We start from the raw sequence: 16,085 nt of genomic DNA, 5'->3' as shown, positions 1-16,085 counted from the left end.
CCTTCTTCTTTCTCTTCCCCAGACCTTGTCTGGAGGCTACACACTTCCTTGTTTCTCTCTTTCCCATCTCTGGGAAGGAAATGAGGGACAGGGCTGTGTTGAGACCAGCAGCAGTTTGAAATTGAGTTAGTGGAGCTTCTCCCTGGCACACAATGTGATGGGCATACGATCTATAATCTGGTTCTGCTGCCCATTTAATCTGGGAAACAGGCTTTGTGGAGCAGTACGTACTTAAGATTGGTAAGAAAAACAACTTCACATTAAAATGAAATGGAATATTCCAGTGCTCAGTCAAAGGAGTTGTATTTATTATGTGAGAGGGTTACTGTTGTGGGCTACTAAGAGCAACATATGATTTTGCTCTCTTCTTAATAACCTCTCCAAACACATAGGCCTGTCTGTGGAGAATAGGGCCCTACTCACATTCCACTGGGAGCTGAATGTTTGTGGACATTAAGACCGCGCAGCAGTCTTACCTGGCTAGCTGCTGCTCCTTTTCATTATAACACCCATTAACTGTAGGAATGATTTAAAATACCAGCAACGGGTGAGGGGGGCCTTGGCTGGAAATGCTTATTATTGTGATTATTATTGTGATTATTTTCTACTAAAGCAGCTGATGGAGAAAACCGAAAGAAAAATAATCACAAGGTGGATGAAAAATAGCATTGCCAGAAAATGTCACAACATATCACACTCTCTCATGCAGCCAGGGAAACTAATTCACAGATGCAAAGCAAAGGGGGAATAGAGATTATTAGAAACGAGGAGGGAAGAGGAGAGAAGGAGAAGAGAGGTGGCAGAGGAAGAAAAGAACAAGCAAAGGCATGAAGGAGTAGGATGTCAGGAGCAAGAAGGGCAGATTTGAGAATGGAGAGGTACAATGCATTTGGAAACTATTCAGACCCTTTGACTTGTTCCACATTTTGGTATGCCTTATTCTAACATAGAGGAAATTATTCTTTTTGCTCATCAATCAATACACACAATTTCCCACAATGACAAAGAAAAAACAGGTTTTTAGAAATGTTGGCAAATTTATAAAATGAAAAATAGCTTTTTTACATAAGTATACAGACCCTTTGCTATGAGACTCGAAATTGAGCTCAGGTGCATCCTGTTTCCATTGATCATCCTTGAGATGGTCCTACAAATTGATTGGAGTCCACCTGTGGTAAATTCAATTGATTGGACTGGATTTGGAAAGGCACACAACTGTCTATATAAGGTCCCACTGTTGACAGTGCATGTCAGAGCAAAAACCAAGCCATGAGGTCAAAGGAATTGTCCATAGAGCCGTGAAACAGGATTGTGTCGAGGCACAGATCTGGGGAATGGTATCAAAACAATTCTGCAGCATTGAAGGTCCCCAAGAACACAGTGGCCTCCATCATTCTTAAATGGAAGAAGTTTGAAACCACAAAGACTCTTCCTAGAGTTGGCTGCCCGGACAAACTGAGCAATCGGGGGTGAAGGCCCTTGGTCAGGGAGGTGAGCAAGAACTTGATGGCAGCCCGCTTGGAGTTTGCCAAAAGGCACCTAAAGACTCTCAGACCATGAGAAACAAGATTCTCTGGTCTGATGAAACGGAGATTGAACTCTTTGGTCTGAATGCCAAGTATCACGTCTGGAGGAAACCTGGCACCATCCCTACGGTGAAGCATGGTGGTGGCAGCATCATGCTGTGGGGATGAATTTCAGTGGCAGAGACTGGAAGACTAGACAAGATCGAGGGAAAGATGAACGGAGAAAAGTACAGAGATCCTTGATGAAAACACTGCTCTGGAGCGCTCAGGACCTCAGACTGGGGTGAAGGTTCACCTTACATCAGGACAACAAATCTAAGCACAGAGCCAAGACAATGCAGGAGTGGCTTCGGGACAAGTCTCTGTATGTCCTTGAGTGTCCCAGCCAGAGCCCGGACTTGAATCCGATCTATTATCTCTGGAGAGACCTGAAAATAGCTGTGCAGCAACGCTCCCCATCCAACCTGACAGAACTTATGAGGATCTGCAGAGAAGAATGGGAGATACTCGAGGCTGTAATCGCTTCTGAAGGTGCTTTAACAAAGTAAAGGTCTGAATACTTATGTAAATATGATATCATATGCAAACATTTCTAAAAACCAGTTTTTGCTTTGTCATTATGGGGTAGTGTGTATATTGAAGATGTTTTTTATGATCCATTTTAGAATAAGGCTGTAAGGTAACAGAATGTGGAAAAATCAAGGGGTCTGAATACTTTCCAAATGCACTATACACCCTGAGAGAGAGGTGTGAGTGGAACATGTCAGGTGGATATGCACGCAGGTAAAAGGAGAATGAAAACACAAAATGAGGGAGAAGTGGATGAGAGCCAATTTAACAATCTATTTTGAGAATGATAACACATGCAAAAAGGGTACTTATACACCATTATATCCCCTCTTCACACAGCCAGAAGGTAGAGAATGTGCTGTATAGAGTGGTCTTGTTTAGTCTCCCTAGAGAAGGCCCTTCACTCACTAAATCACACACACACACCCCCTCTCTCTCTCTCTCTCTCTCTCTCTCTCTCTCTCTCTCTCTCTCTCATACTCTCTCTCTAGTGGATGATGTGAAAGACTATAGCTTCATGCTAATCTGATTGGCTGATCATTGCTGTAAATAAGCCCAGCCACAGCCAATTTAGCAATGGGAGGGTGTTATTAAGAAGGATGACTTCAGGGAGACAACTGAGGAGGACAGGTGCACTGCTAGTTTGACAAATTAGTTTCAAAAGAGACTTCTGGTTGTCATTTCATTCTATCAAGCTACTGGAAAGGCTACTGGCAAGTCTAAAAAACAGCAAGTGAGGTATAAAAGCATACTATTCACTCGACTTCAAGCAAGCTCAGCCATCATGGCGTTATTATAACATGGTACAATGGCATGAGCCACAGTACTTACTGTAAATACAATTTAAGCAATGGATACCTAATTTGTGACTGGTTACAGGATCACATGCATTTGGCGCTAGTTCCTACTTCACAGGAGGCCGTTTCGAAGAAATCATCATTATTATAATTATTGTATGCAAAAATGCCTTTTTGAATATGTGAACTTTAATGTGCCTTAATTACAAACATGTATGTGATCTTTTAATATGAATAAATTCTAATTACGAGCCAAGGATAAAGCACAGAGGCCATCCATGCCTATTTACTCTGTTCCATCTGACTGCGTAATCCACTGCCTCATCAGCCCAGCCAGGCAATGTATAAACTTGATCTCCACTATAAAAAGCATCTAGATATTATCTCACATTTATTTTAGACTAACATTTAGTTTTCAACAGCGGAGATTTGTATAAACCTTGCTGTCTGTCTCTCTGACAATCGCAACATTGTTTCAATATTCAAATTAGATATCCAGCTGTCCCATAGTAATGAACGTGTCGGGAGGAGACAGACAGGCAGCTTTTCTCAGCCAGTCGAAATCATGAATCACCTGGCATCATTTTTATGGAGATATACAAAGAAATGTCAATTGAAAAAAGGCCAAACGAAATGAAGTGCAGCTAGTTTTCAGTCTTTCCAACTTCAGCTTGAAGTAATTGTGTTAGCTGTGTTGTTGACTAGCTCCTCTGAACAACAATGTCCTGACGAGAAAGCACATTTTCTATGCCAAGCGAAATCGCACCTCATTAGCGCATTGTTATGGACATGTCCAAATAAATGTCACAATAAAACAGCTTAAACAAATCAAAATGTAGCTACTGTTGTTATTCTGGCCTCACTGTTTGACATGACTGTAAGTTAGCCATTGTTGTCTAACTAGCAAGCAAGGGAACAGCCAGTATGGCAATGAAACATTTAGAAAGAACGACTGTGTCCACAGATACAGAACAAAAAGACTGAATGACTGGGTCGCGTCTCTGCCAACCGAACCGATAGAACGAACGACCAGCCGGCTTAGGTAGCAACCCTAGATTTGTGTCAGGACTATATCTTGTGGAAGGATGAAATAGTATGAATAAATTAATCAAAATAACATTTTTTATGAAAATATGTCAATCATTGTTTGAATATGTTGGTAACCTGGCCCGAAGCCAGTGTTTGGAGGATATATCGGCACGGTTTGTCGGCCCGACATGAATATATCCTCCACACACCGGCTACTCTGGCATTATCACTTAAATGGATATCTCATAGTTCAAGGGGTATGTTAAGGTCACCATACATAAAGTGTTCAACACAGTGTATCTCTGGTGATTTCAACATAGCAGGAAACTGATCCGTCGTTAATATCAGTGGTCTTTCTTACTAGGGGGCTTGTTGGAACCTACCATGGCAGAGACAAACCATTAAACTGTAGCCTGCCGGCCTATTGGCCATGCCTCCCTCTAAGAACAAAGCAGCTGATTGGTCTCCCATTTCCATCTAATGAGAGACAAACTAGCAGGATGAGTCAGTCACCCCACTTTACCAACACCCTGGCTGGCAGCTTTCATCACTAACGCCCACGGCGATGCCACAGCTTTGTGCTGTCTTTGAAATGACCTTAAAACCAATGGCAAAAATGACACAATTAAGGCCTTTTTCTCCTCACAGTGACAGGTGATGCATCTGTAAGGTGCTACACTTGTATTTCTGTAGTGTCTTATACAATTTCAATTACATAAAAAAAAAGTGGTTCAAAAGCTCAGTGAAACACCTATAGGGATAAACAATACATACAGTATATACACACAGCCTCCATTCAATGACTATAGTCACATCTTCACCATGGCAAACTACTTTCACCATGGACACCACACTCTTAGAAAAAAAGGGTTCCAAAAGTGTTATTTGGCTGTCCCCATAGGAGAAAATGTTTGGTTCCAGGTAGAACCCTTTTTGGTTCTAGGTTGAACTCTTTTGGGTCCCATGTAGAACTTTCTGGGGAAAGGGTCTACATCGAACCCAGTAGGTATCACGTCCTGACTGAATTGGTTCCCAATCAGAGGCAGCTGTTTATCGTTGTCCCTGATTGGGGATCCTATTTAGGTTGCCATTTTCCATTTTGGTTTTGTGGGTTATTGTCTATGTGTAGTTGTCTGTGTCAGCACTCGGTTTAGCATAGCGGCACGTTCTGTTCAGTTTTTTATTAAATAGTTATATTCCCTGCGTCTTGGTCTCCTCTTTATGGCGAACGTGACAGTAGGGTTCTACCTGGAACCAAAAATATTTCTTCAAAGTGTTCTCCTCTGGGGACAGTCGAAGAAACGTTAAAGGTTCTAGATAGCACCTTTTTTTCTAAGAGTGTAGACAGATTTGTAACAACAAACAAGGCAAACTTTTCTCTCTTGCCAATTTAAAAGTGTCCTTTAATCACAGACATGGGAACATCTGAAGGACGACTGCTTTTCTTCTCTAAGGGCTCTCTCTCGCTCTGGCGAGGATGAAAACAACTTGTTTGGTCAGAAAGCGGGAGAGAGAGTGGGAGAGAGAAAGAGGGTGAGAGAGCGTCAAGGTTAATGAGACAGAGAGGCGAGACAGGAGAAAACAGAAGGCGATGCAACGGCAGGCTGTGATCTCCTCCGCTTCCCCGACCATATCCCATTACAGCGCCATTATCCGAGGCCGGACGCCGGCTCCTCTTCCCTGTCCCCTCCCCATCCTCCCCTGTGCGGCCCGCTTTGAAGCCCTGGGTCATAATTGATTGGCTGTGTAGAAACACATGTCTGCTACGTAGTTAACCTCTTCACCCGCAGCTCTCCTCTTCATAAAGGGACAGCTCTGACTGAAACACACAGGATGCAATCAAAAGCAGCACTCAGTACACTCAGAGGGAGGAGGTAACCTGGCTCATCCTTCCATCTCTCTCTTTTGGATGGGAGCCTGTGCTCTGCAGATCTGGCTGCTGGAAGGACCTGAGACAGAGTATTTTGGTGTTCGTTATTGAGGGGAAGCTGAAGCCTTTTAAACACCCTTAATTGCGCATCCAGTCAGCTAGCCTGGAGCTGATCTAACCTATTCAGAATGCTTCAATCTGTTAAGAGCACAGTCAGTCCCAAATCCCAAATTAGCTGGGCATTGATTTGTCAATAATTGAATCACAGCCCTCAGTGAGTTCTACATTAAGCAGTAAAAGCCCAGCCAGACACAGATCTATAGAATGTAGATCTGTAATCTGTCAGACTAATGCATTGTCAGTGGTGACTGATCTAGAATGAAGCCCCAGATGCAGTGCAGTGGGCTGACATGATGAGTCACAATGCTATCCCCACGGAGCCCATCTCCATGTAATCCGCTAGTTAACGTTAATCCATCTCAATATCTCCCTCTGCCTGATTCACCATAGACTGACTACCTGGAGGTGTGGAGCAGATTTAGCTCTAAATCACTCTATCAGAACAGTTCTGAGCGCTGGAAATTACTCAGGCCATTACAGGGACAAAAGTCTCATCTCAGCATTTAGCATAGCAATGAAGCAGGACAAGCAGAGCAGTCGTAATCTGAACTACTGTAAGGATAGTAGAGGCCTACAGTAAGTGGAGGGACAGAGCACTGCTTTTCTTTCCAAGTGAAGAAGGGGGATGGAATTGTTGTTCTTTGTGTTAAAGAGTCCAGACAGTGCAGCAGATGATTGACAGGTCCTCTGTTCAGCCAATGAGCAGTCATTGAAGCTTATCAGGCCTCTATGGAGCTGTGCACTAGAGCTGAGAGACAAAACACATGGACACCATGCTCGCTGCTCCGTCTTAGATTTTCAATTACACTAGAATGGAAGCCAGTTTGCTCTGATGAATACCGAGGCATCACCCTGCCGAAATATGTGTGGATAATATCCCTGGGTGGGCGAGTGGTGCAGCATTCTGAGCGGGCCCTCCCTCTAAATAGCGTCTGTATTGAGGTCGCCTCACCGTATGTCAGTGTTCAAAACAAACAGTGCTCTGCTCCCTCATGCATACATAAAGAGCTGCTGATATGAGGCACGGTGGCGGTTGGCGGCCGGCGCAGGGCTTTGATAATGTATTCATCACTCTAAATGACAAGTACAGCCCACCAGGAGAGTGTTTAACATTTAAATAAAGAGCAGTGAAAACAGCCATTCAACAACATGCAGGACAGACGTTGGCGGCACATTAAATAGCAGTACTGAGATTGCAAATCACCTCGGACTAAGTCCTTAAGTAGAGCATTCTCATAAACATGCGCGTTTGGTGGCTTTTAATATCTCAAATAGTGGTAGGGGGTTTTGGGAGTGAAGCCATTATGTTGCCCAATATTGGATACGCAGATAGGATTCAGGCCAAATCCTTGGAAATTCAGAGTCGCAAAAGAATATACAGTACAAACAAGGGTATATACAGTTGAAGTCGGAAGTTTACATACACCTTTGCCACCAAATACATTTAAACTCAAGTTTTACACAATTCCTGACATTTAATCCCTGTTTTAGATCAGTTAGGATCACCACTTTATTTTAAGAATTTCAAATGTCAGAATAATAGTAGAGAATTATTTATTTCAGCTTTAATTTCTTTCATCACATTCCCAGTGGGTCAAAAGTTTGCATACACTAAATTGTTATTTGGTAGCATTGCTTTTCAATTGTTTAATTTGGGTCAAACATTTTGGGTTGCCTTCCACAAGCTTCCCACAATAAGTTGGGTGAATGTTGGCCCATTCCTCCTGACAGAGCTGGTGTAACTGAGTTAGGTTTGTAGGCCTCCTTGCTCGCACACGCTTTTTCAGTTCTGCATACACATTTTCTATGGGATTGAGGTCAGGGCTTTGTTATGGCCACTCCAATACCTTGACTTTGTTGAGTTTTTAAAAAATCTGACACAGCGGTTGCATTAAGGAGAAGTCTGTCTTTAATTCTGTGAATAACACTTGTATCATTTATCAATGTTTATTATGAGTATTTCTGCAAAATCACTGGATGTTTTGGAATCAAAATATTACTGCACGTAAGGCGCCAATGTAAACTGAGATTTTTGGATATAAATATGCACATTATTGAACAAAACATACATGTATTGTGTAACATGATGTCCTATGAGTGTCATATGATGAAGATCATCAAAGGTTAGTGATTAATTTAATCTATATTTCTGCTTTTTGTGACTCCAATCTTTGGCTGGAAAAATGTCTGTGTGTTTTTTTCGTCACGGCTATGACCTAACATAATCATATGTTGTGCTTTAGCTGTAAAGCATTTTTTAAATCGGACATGATGGGTAGATTAACAAGATGTTTATCTTTCATTTGCTGTATTGTACTTGTTAATGTGTGAAAGTTACATATTTATAAAAAATATTTTTGAATTTTGCGCACTGCCTTTTCAGCGGAATGTTGTCAAGCCTGCGCTAGAAAGGTTAAGCCATTTTGCCACAACTTTGGAAGTATGCTTGGGGTCATTGTCCATTTGGAAGACCCATTTGTGACGAAGCTTTAACTTCCTGACTGATGTCTTGAGATGTTGCTTCAATATATCCACATCATTTTCCTCCCTCATGATGCCATCCATTTTGTGAAGTGCACCAGTCCCTCCTGCAGCAAAGCACCAACACAACATGATGCTGCCACCCCCGTGCTTCACAGTTGGGATGGTGTTCTTCGGCTTGCAAGCATCCCCCTTTTTCCTCCAAACATAACGATGATCATTATGGCCAAAGAGTTATATTTTTGTTTCATCAGACCAGAGGACATTTCTCCAAATAGTACGATATTTGTCCCCATGTGCAGTTGCAAACCGTAGTCTGGCTTTTTTTTATGGCAGGTTTGGAGCAGTGGCTTCTTCCTTGCTGAGCGGCCTTTCAGGTTATGTCTATATAAGACTTGGTTTACTGTGGATATAGATACTTTTGTACCTATTTCCTCCAGCATCTTCATAATGTCCTTTGCTGTTGTTCTGGGATTGATTTGCACTTTTTGCACCAAAGTACGTTCATCTCCAGGAGACAGAACGTGTTTCCTTCTTGAGCGCTATGACGGCTGCGTGGTCCCATGGTGTTTATACTTGCATATTATTGTTTGTACAGATGAACGTGGTACCTTCAGGCGTTTGGAAATCTCTCCTTCCTGAAGTCTTGGCTGATTTCTTTTGATTTTCCCATGATGTCAAGCAAAGAGGCACTGCGTTTGAAGGTAGGCCTTGAAATACATCCACAGGTACACCTCCAATTGACTCAAATGATGTCAATTAGCCTATCAGAAGCTTCTAAAGCCATGACATCATTTCTGGAATTTTCCAAGCTGTTTAAAGGCACAGTCAACTTAGTGTATGTAAACTTCTGACCCACTGGAATTGTGATACAGTGAATTATAATCTGTCTGTAAACAATTGTTGGAAAAATTACTTGTGTCATGCACAAAGTATATGTCCTAACCGACTTGCCAAAACTATAGTTTGTTAACAAGAAATGTGTAGAGTGGTTGAAAAACTAGTTTTAATGACTCCAAACTAAGTGTATGTAAACTTCCGACTTCAACTGTACATTCTCAAGGAGGACTGAAAGAGAGAACATCTGGTGTCTCAGTAGGGAATCAGAGAGCAGAGAAAATCTGTCTGAGATTCAACCTGCAGCCCAACTGACAAGGGAGTCCAAATAAATACCCAGCCACTCTTCTCTTCTAGTTAAAACAGTATCTCTCGTCTAACTTAATATTTCTGATAGCTCCACTGTGGAAGGCAAGAAGGTGTTGTAGTGAGGCAAAGCTCTGTGGAATTCACCCATTAATTCCAAAAAGAAAGATTGAGCATTTTTTCCGACAAGCAGAGAAATGTTTGACAGTGTTGCTGGAACACAGTCAAGGGTGAGGTAATTCAGGTGAATCTGCAACTTCACACCCCAACGAGTGCAAAATGAATCCATTTATTTCTCCTTCTTGTAGAACAATGGCTCGGCCACGCAAACTGAGCACGGTGCTCACCTCACTGCTCTCTGACTGGTTGCAGGGCGACTGGAGGGTACCCTGGTGAGGTGGCCCCTAACCTTTAGAGCCAGGAGATCTATGAGAATTCTAATCACACTGGATATACAAAAGTATGTGAACAACCCCTTCAAATTAGTGGATTCTGCTATTTCAGCCCCACCCGTTGCCGACAGGTGTATAAAATCGAGCACACAGCCATGCAATCTCCATAGACAAATATTTGCAGTAGAATGCCCTTACTGAAGAGCTCAGTGACTTTCAACGTGGCACCATCATAGGATGCCACCTCTCCAACAAGTCAGTTTGTCAAATCTCTGCCCTGCTAGAGCTGTAAGTGCTGTTATGGTGAGTGGAAACGTCAAGGAGCAACAATGGCTCAGCCGCAAGTGGTAGGCCACAGAAGCTCACAGAATGTGACAGCCAAGTGCTGATTTTTTTTTTGTCTGTCCTCGGTTGCAACTCCACCAAATTCCAAACTGCCCCTGGAACACAGGAGGTTGGTGGCACCTTAATTGGGGAGGAGAGGCTTGTGGAATTGGCTGGAGCAGAATAAGTGGAATGGGATCAAATACATCAAACACATGATTTCCGTTCTGGCAATTATTATGAGCCGTCCTCCCCTCAGCATCCCCCACTGGTCTGGAAGCAATGTCAGCACAAGAACTGTTCGTCGAGACCTTCATAAAATGGGTTTCCTTGGCCAAGCAGGCGCACAAAAGTCTAAGATCACCATGTGCAATGCCGAGCGCTGGCTGGAGTGGTGTAAAACTCGCCGCCAGTGGCGGATTTAGGTATAGGTGACATGGGCAGCCGCACAGGGCGGCATCTTTCCCGGGGCGGCACAGGGCATAGCGTGCCTCTAACTTTGTACAGTATTAATGCAATTAGTCAAATCAGTCACACTACCAAAAAAACACAATTAATTCATAATACTGTGAATATAGAGTTTCACAGACATATTGTTGCATTTTTTTCTGGTTCGTACGAAAGCAAGTCCCGTAGCAATATTTCAACATCCAGTGGAAATACTTCCCTGAAATCCTTCCCTCAACAGTGGAGGCTGTTATAGGAAAAAAGGGGGGGATCAACTCCATCAATACCCATGATTTTGGAATGAGATGTTCGACCAGCAGGTGTCCACATACTTTTGCGATGTAGTGTATTTCCTCTTTCTCTCCATCTCTCCTTCCCTCTGTACCTTTCTTTGCTAGTGAGGGAGGCTTGACCTGACCTGATGTTTATGCAGAGAGCAGATGAAGCCAGGAACAATATGTCCCTATGGCCCCTGGTTGTTGTTTTTGCTATGTGGGTGTTCAATTCGATACAACTTTCTTTATTCCCTCAGGGACAGGGTTTTACTCCAGCTAAGGGGTCAGCTGGGTTTATTGTATCAACAACAGTTCTGCATCAGTTCTCTCGTCTCTCTTCCTTTCCTAACATACTAGAACCTAAAAAGTGAGCTCCTGGCTGAAAAGTTAAGAAGTACTGAAGTGTAAAAGTCATGGAGGAAGTAGAGCGAGGAAATCAATAAGGAGAATGTATGCTGTCCCTCGAAACACATCACAATGACTTCCTCTACCCTCTCACTCAGACCCCCCAGCCCTTATTCATATAATTATATACAGTCTGATATTTTTTATATATCTCTCTTTCCCACTCTCTCCCAAATCACTTTCTCCTCACTTTCCCCTGTAAATACAGAGCCTAGTGAAAGTCTACACACCCCTTGCAGTCTTCACATTTTGTTGTCCTAAAATGTTATCTGAAACCTACTCCACAAGTCAAAGTAAAATTATAGAAAAATGTTCTAATTAATACAAAATACAAGACGTATTGATTGCGTATGTCTTCACACCGAGTTAATACTTAAAGGTAGACTCAGTGAAATGACGTTGTCACGAGGAGCACCGCAGATATTGAGACGAGTGAGATGCAAGAATTTTGCTCTGTCAATCAGACACAGTATATGTGCACAGTCTCGCTTTACACTGTTACAGCGTGGTAGCCAGGGGACCAAAACAGCAGAGAAGTTGAGCCTCGCACTTCAAAGCTCTTAGTCGTTGTGGAAATGAACCTACTATGCTGTTTACTTTCTGCATCTACGTCATATCACTGAGTCTACCTTAAATAATAATGAACCATTCAGCAGATGCTTTTATTCAAAGCATCCTTTTACGTTTTTTCTCCACCTTTACAGGAGTTACACTCTCGCTCTTCTTTGCTCCCTCTCTCTCCCTCCCTTTCTCCCTGTTACTCTCTCTCTCTCCTGCTCTCTGCCTCCCTTCCTCCCTCTCAGCCGGAGATCTTTGCTGGTCAGGCAGGTTGACGTTTAATGTCATGAGTGTAAGGACTGACGCTGGAGATGAGAAGCAGGTACGGGGAGTCAACATTTAACATAGCACAGACATTAAACAAGACAGGAATAGCGTCAGCACAACGACATACAAACATTCATCCTGAAGCTGGGAACAGACAGATATATGGGAGGTAATGACACAGGTGATTGAGTCCAGGTGAGTCCAATAATTGCTGATGCGCGTGACGGGGAAAGGCGGGTGTGCATAATGAGGGTGGCCTTCGAGCGCCAGGGAGGGGGAGCGGGAGCAGGAGTGACATTGAGTCTTGTCCTGGAGGCAGGACTGAGCTATTTCCCCTTAGATAGGCCAGCTTCAAAATTGTCAATATTGTAGAAATTCATGAAAACAAACATTTGCTTTTCAGTCTTAATTTAAAGTTAGGGTTAGCAGTGTGGTTAAGGTTAGGGTTAAAAATCAGATTGGATGACTCTGTGGCTGTGCCAGCTAGTTGCCACTCTGAAGAAATGCCTCCAGAACAAGATTCCACCTGCGCTGGTCAGTGGGAGGGCTGGAACATTCATTGGAGTGCTCCAGATAAAGATGTTGTTAGATCGATACCCTATTAGTAGCCGGCGTAGGTGTGTTGTCATGCAATCATCTAACATATTGTTGCAGACGAGCTTCAGCCTGTCCATGACAGAGCACTTTCCGCAGGCCATGGGCACACACACAAAGGTACAGGTACAGCAGAAATCTGTCTTCTGCTGCCATCACGATCACAATGGAAAAACAAGAAAAGATATACAGACAGGTACACACACGCACGCACGAGCACACGCACACACGCACACACACACACACACAGAAGCTGAGCATGGCATGCAGTGCACAGACAGAGACTTGGGCCATTACTCCAGCAAATACCCAGAGGGCATGTTCTTAGACATACAACACATGGCTCAAATTGCCTTCATAAACTATGATTTACTAGCAGGTTACTGCAGCTGCTAGACTGCTCAGTGCATGAACATCATAACAGGCAATTATTTTACAGAAACCTGCAGTTAAAAAAAGAGAAATAATAGTCATAACTACACTATTGACAGCAATGGTCCAAAGAGTACAGCTGGAATCAGAGAATATTAAACCCCTTTATTGACATTCCCCATTTTAATGAGTCAATCACTGCTGGCGCAAAATGTCAACTCATTAGTCATGTTGGCAACGACTAGCTACACCACCCTACCCCATCTTCCAGATCATTTCTATTAGTTTTCTCCTGCAATCTCATCCCCATCGTCTGCCTCTCAGAAGGTCTGTCATTTCACATGCCTGTTCTTCCAAATGTTCAAATCACAACTCCTTCGCTCCATCCCTCCCTCGCTCTTAAAAGAAGGAGTGGGACTGAGAGGGTGAGAAGTGGATACAGAGACACAGACTGAGTGAAAAGTGCTGGTAACACATGAATAGATATAATATTTCTGTCTGCAGCTAAGATCTCATCTGAGTTTGGTGGGCACCTGGGCTCACCCCAGCCCTGCAGTCCCAGAGCACCATGATGGGACTGGCCTCCTCTGCCTCCTCCAGCCCTCTCTGCAAACCGCAGAGCACCACAGTGCTGCTTTGCTCTACAGCCCTGTTAATAGAATCTCACACATCTGTTAATGGATCTGTCAGAATTTCCTGAGGGGAGTCATCCTAGTAGAGAAGACGAAGACCCTTCTACTCTCTCTCTCTCTCTCTCTCTCTCTAAGTAACAATCTCTCTCTAAGTAACAATCAGAATTAACAGTAAACATTACACTCACAAAAGTTTCAAAGGAAAAAATAAATTTCAAAGGTGATATAATGGCTGTCTACCAGTGGAGGCTCATCAGAAGAGGAGGGGGATGACCATCCTCCTCAGTAAATTTCAAAAAATAAAAATGGTAAAACATTTTAAAAGTTATCAATTTGAGATAAAAACAATACTAAATATATTCACGTTACCAAATAATTGATTAAAACACACTCTTTTACAATGAAGTTCTAGAGTCGCATCAGCAGCACTCTGTTGGGTAGCACCATGGTATAGCCGGAGGACAACCAGCTTCTGTCCTCATCTGGTTACATTGACTTCAATAGAAAACAAAACTTGGAGGGTAATGGTTCTCATCCCCTTCCATAGACTTACACAGTAATTATGACAATATCCGGAGGATGTCCTCCAACCTATCAGAGCTTTTGCAGCATGAACTGACATGTTGTCCACCCAATCAAAGGTGCAGATAATTAATCTAGTACTGAAAGCATAAGCTACAGCTAGCTAGCACCGCAGTACATAAAATGTGGTGAGTAGTTGACTCAAAGAGAGAGAAAGACAATAGTTGAACAGTTTTGAACAAATTCATTTCTGAAGAAGAGGCAAGAGAGAGAAAGACATTTTCTGTTTTTTTTTCACTTTCAGTTTCACTTACTTTGCGAGAAACTGCAGCTAGCTAGTTTAACCTAATCAAACACCCTGCTCAAACAGAGGAATGCTATGTTAGCTAGCTGACTATGACAATCCCACACAACAATGGAACTCTTCCAAGTCAAGGTAAGATTTTGGTTTTACAAATCTATTGCCACCAAGGCCCGCTGGTGTAACTGCTAAACTGCTTACTGACTGGCAGTACACTAATGTCACTGCATGACATCAAATCAAAATCAAATTTTTGTCACATGCGCTAAACACCACAAGTGTAGAAATGACCATGAAATGCTTACTTACAAGCCCTTAACCAACAATGCAATTCAAGAAATAGAGTTAAGAAAATATTTACAAAATAAACGAAAGTAAAAAAATATATTTAAAAAATAACAATAAAATAACAATAATGAGGCTATATACAGAGGGTACCGGTACCGAGTCAACGTGAGGGGGTTAGATTAGTCGAGGTAATTTGTACATGTATGTAGGGGTAAAGTGACTATGCATAGATGGTAAACAGCGAGTAGGAACGGTGTAAAAACAAATAGTCCGGGTGGCAATTTGTTAATTGTTCAGCAGTCTTATGGCTTGGGGGTAGAAGCTGTTAAGGAGCCTTTTGGACCTAGACTTGGCTCTCCGGTACCGCTTGCTGTGCGGTAGTAGAGAGAACAGTCTATGACCTGGGTGACTGGAGTCTTTGACAATTTTTGGGGCCTTCCTCTGACACCGCCTAGTATATGGGTCCTGGATGGCAAGAAGCCTGGCCCCAGTGATGTACTGGGCTGTACGTCTTCTGAGGGGGAAAGAATTGTCGTGCCCTCTTCACAACTGTTTTGGTGTGTTTGGACCATGATAGTTTGTTGGTGATGTGGACACCAAGGAACTGGAAACTCTCTACCCGCTCCACTACAGGCCCATCTATGTGAATGGGGGTGTGTTCGGCTCCCCTTTTCCTGTAGTCTATGATCAGCTCCTTTATCTAGCTCACGCTGAGGGAGTAGTTGTTGGCCTGGGACCACACTGCCAGGTCTCTGACCTCCTCCCTATAGGCTGTCTCATTGTTGCCGGTGATCAGTGTTGTGTCATCAGCAAACTTAATGATGGTGTTGGTGTTGTGCTTGGCCACGCAGTAGTGGGTAAACAGGGAGTACAGGAGGGGACTAAGCACACACCTCTGAGGGGCCCCCGTGTTGAGGATCAGCGTGGCAGATGTGTTGTTGCCTAACCTGACCACCTGGGGGCGGCCCGTCAGGAAGTCCAGGATCCAGTTGCAGAGGGAAGTGTTTAGTCCCAGAGTCCTTAGCTTAGTGATGTGCTTTGTGGGCACAATGGTGTTAAAAGCTGAGCTGGAGTCAATGAACAGCATTCTAAAATAGGTGTTCAATTGTCCAGGTTGGAAAAGGCAGTGTGGTGTGCGATTGAGATTGCGTCATCTGTGGCTCTGTTGGGGT

General features: G+C 43.2%; 1 protein-coding gene across 1 annotated transcript in view; it reads right to left on the bottom strand.

Moving 5' to 3' along the window:
• Positions 1-16,085, bottom strand: part of cdh13 (cadherin 13, H-cadherin (heart)) — a 554,022-nt gene that overhangs the window by 27,655 nt on the left and 510,282 nt on the right. The window lies entirely within an intron of this gene.

This window comes from Oncorhynchus nerka, linkage group LG9a, assembly GCF_034236695.1.
Source record: "Oncorhynchus nerka isolate Pitt River linkage group LG9a, Oner_Uvic_2.0, whole genome shotgun sequence".
NCBI lineage: Eukaryota > Metazoa > Chordata > Actinopteri > Salmoniformes > Salmonidae > Oncorhynchus > Oncorhynchus nerka.
The sequence above is the reverse complement of the archived record's forward strand: the minus strand, read 5'-3'. Positions and strand labels throughout refer to the sequence as shown.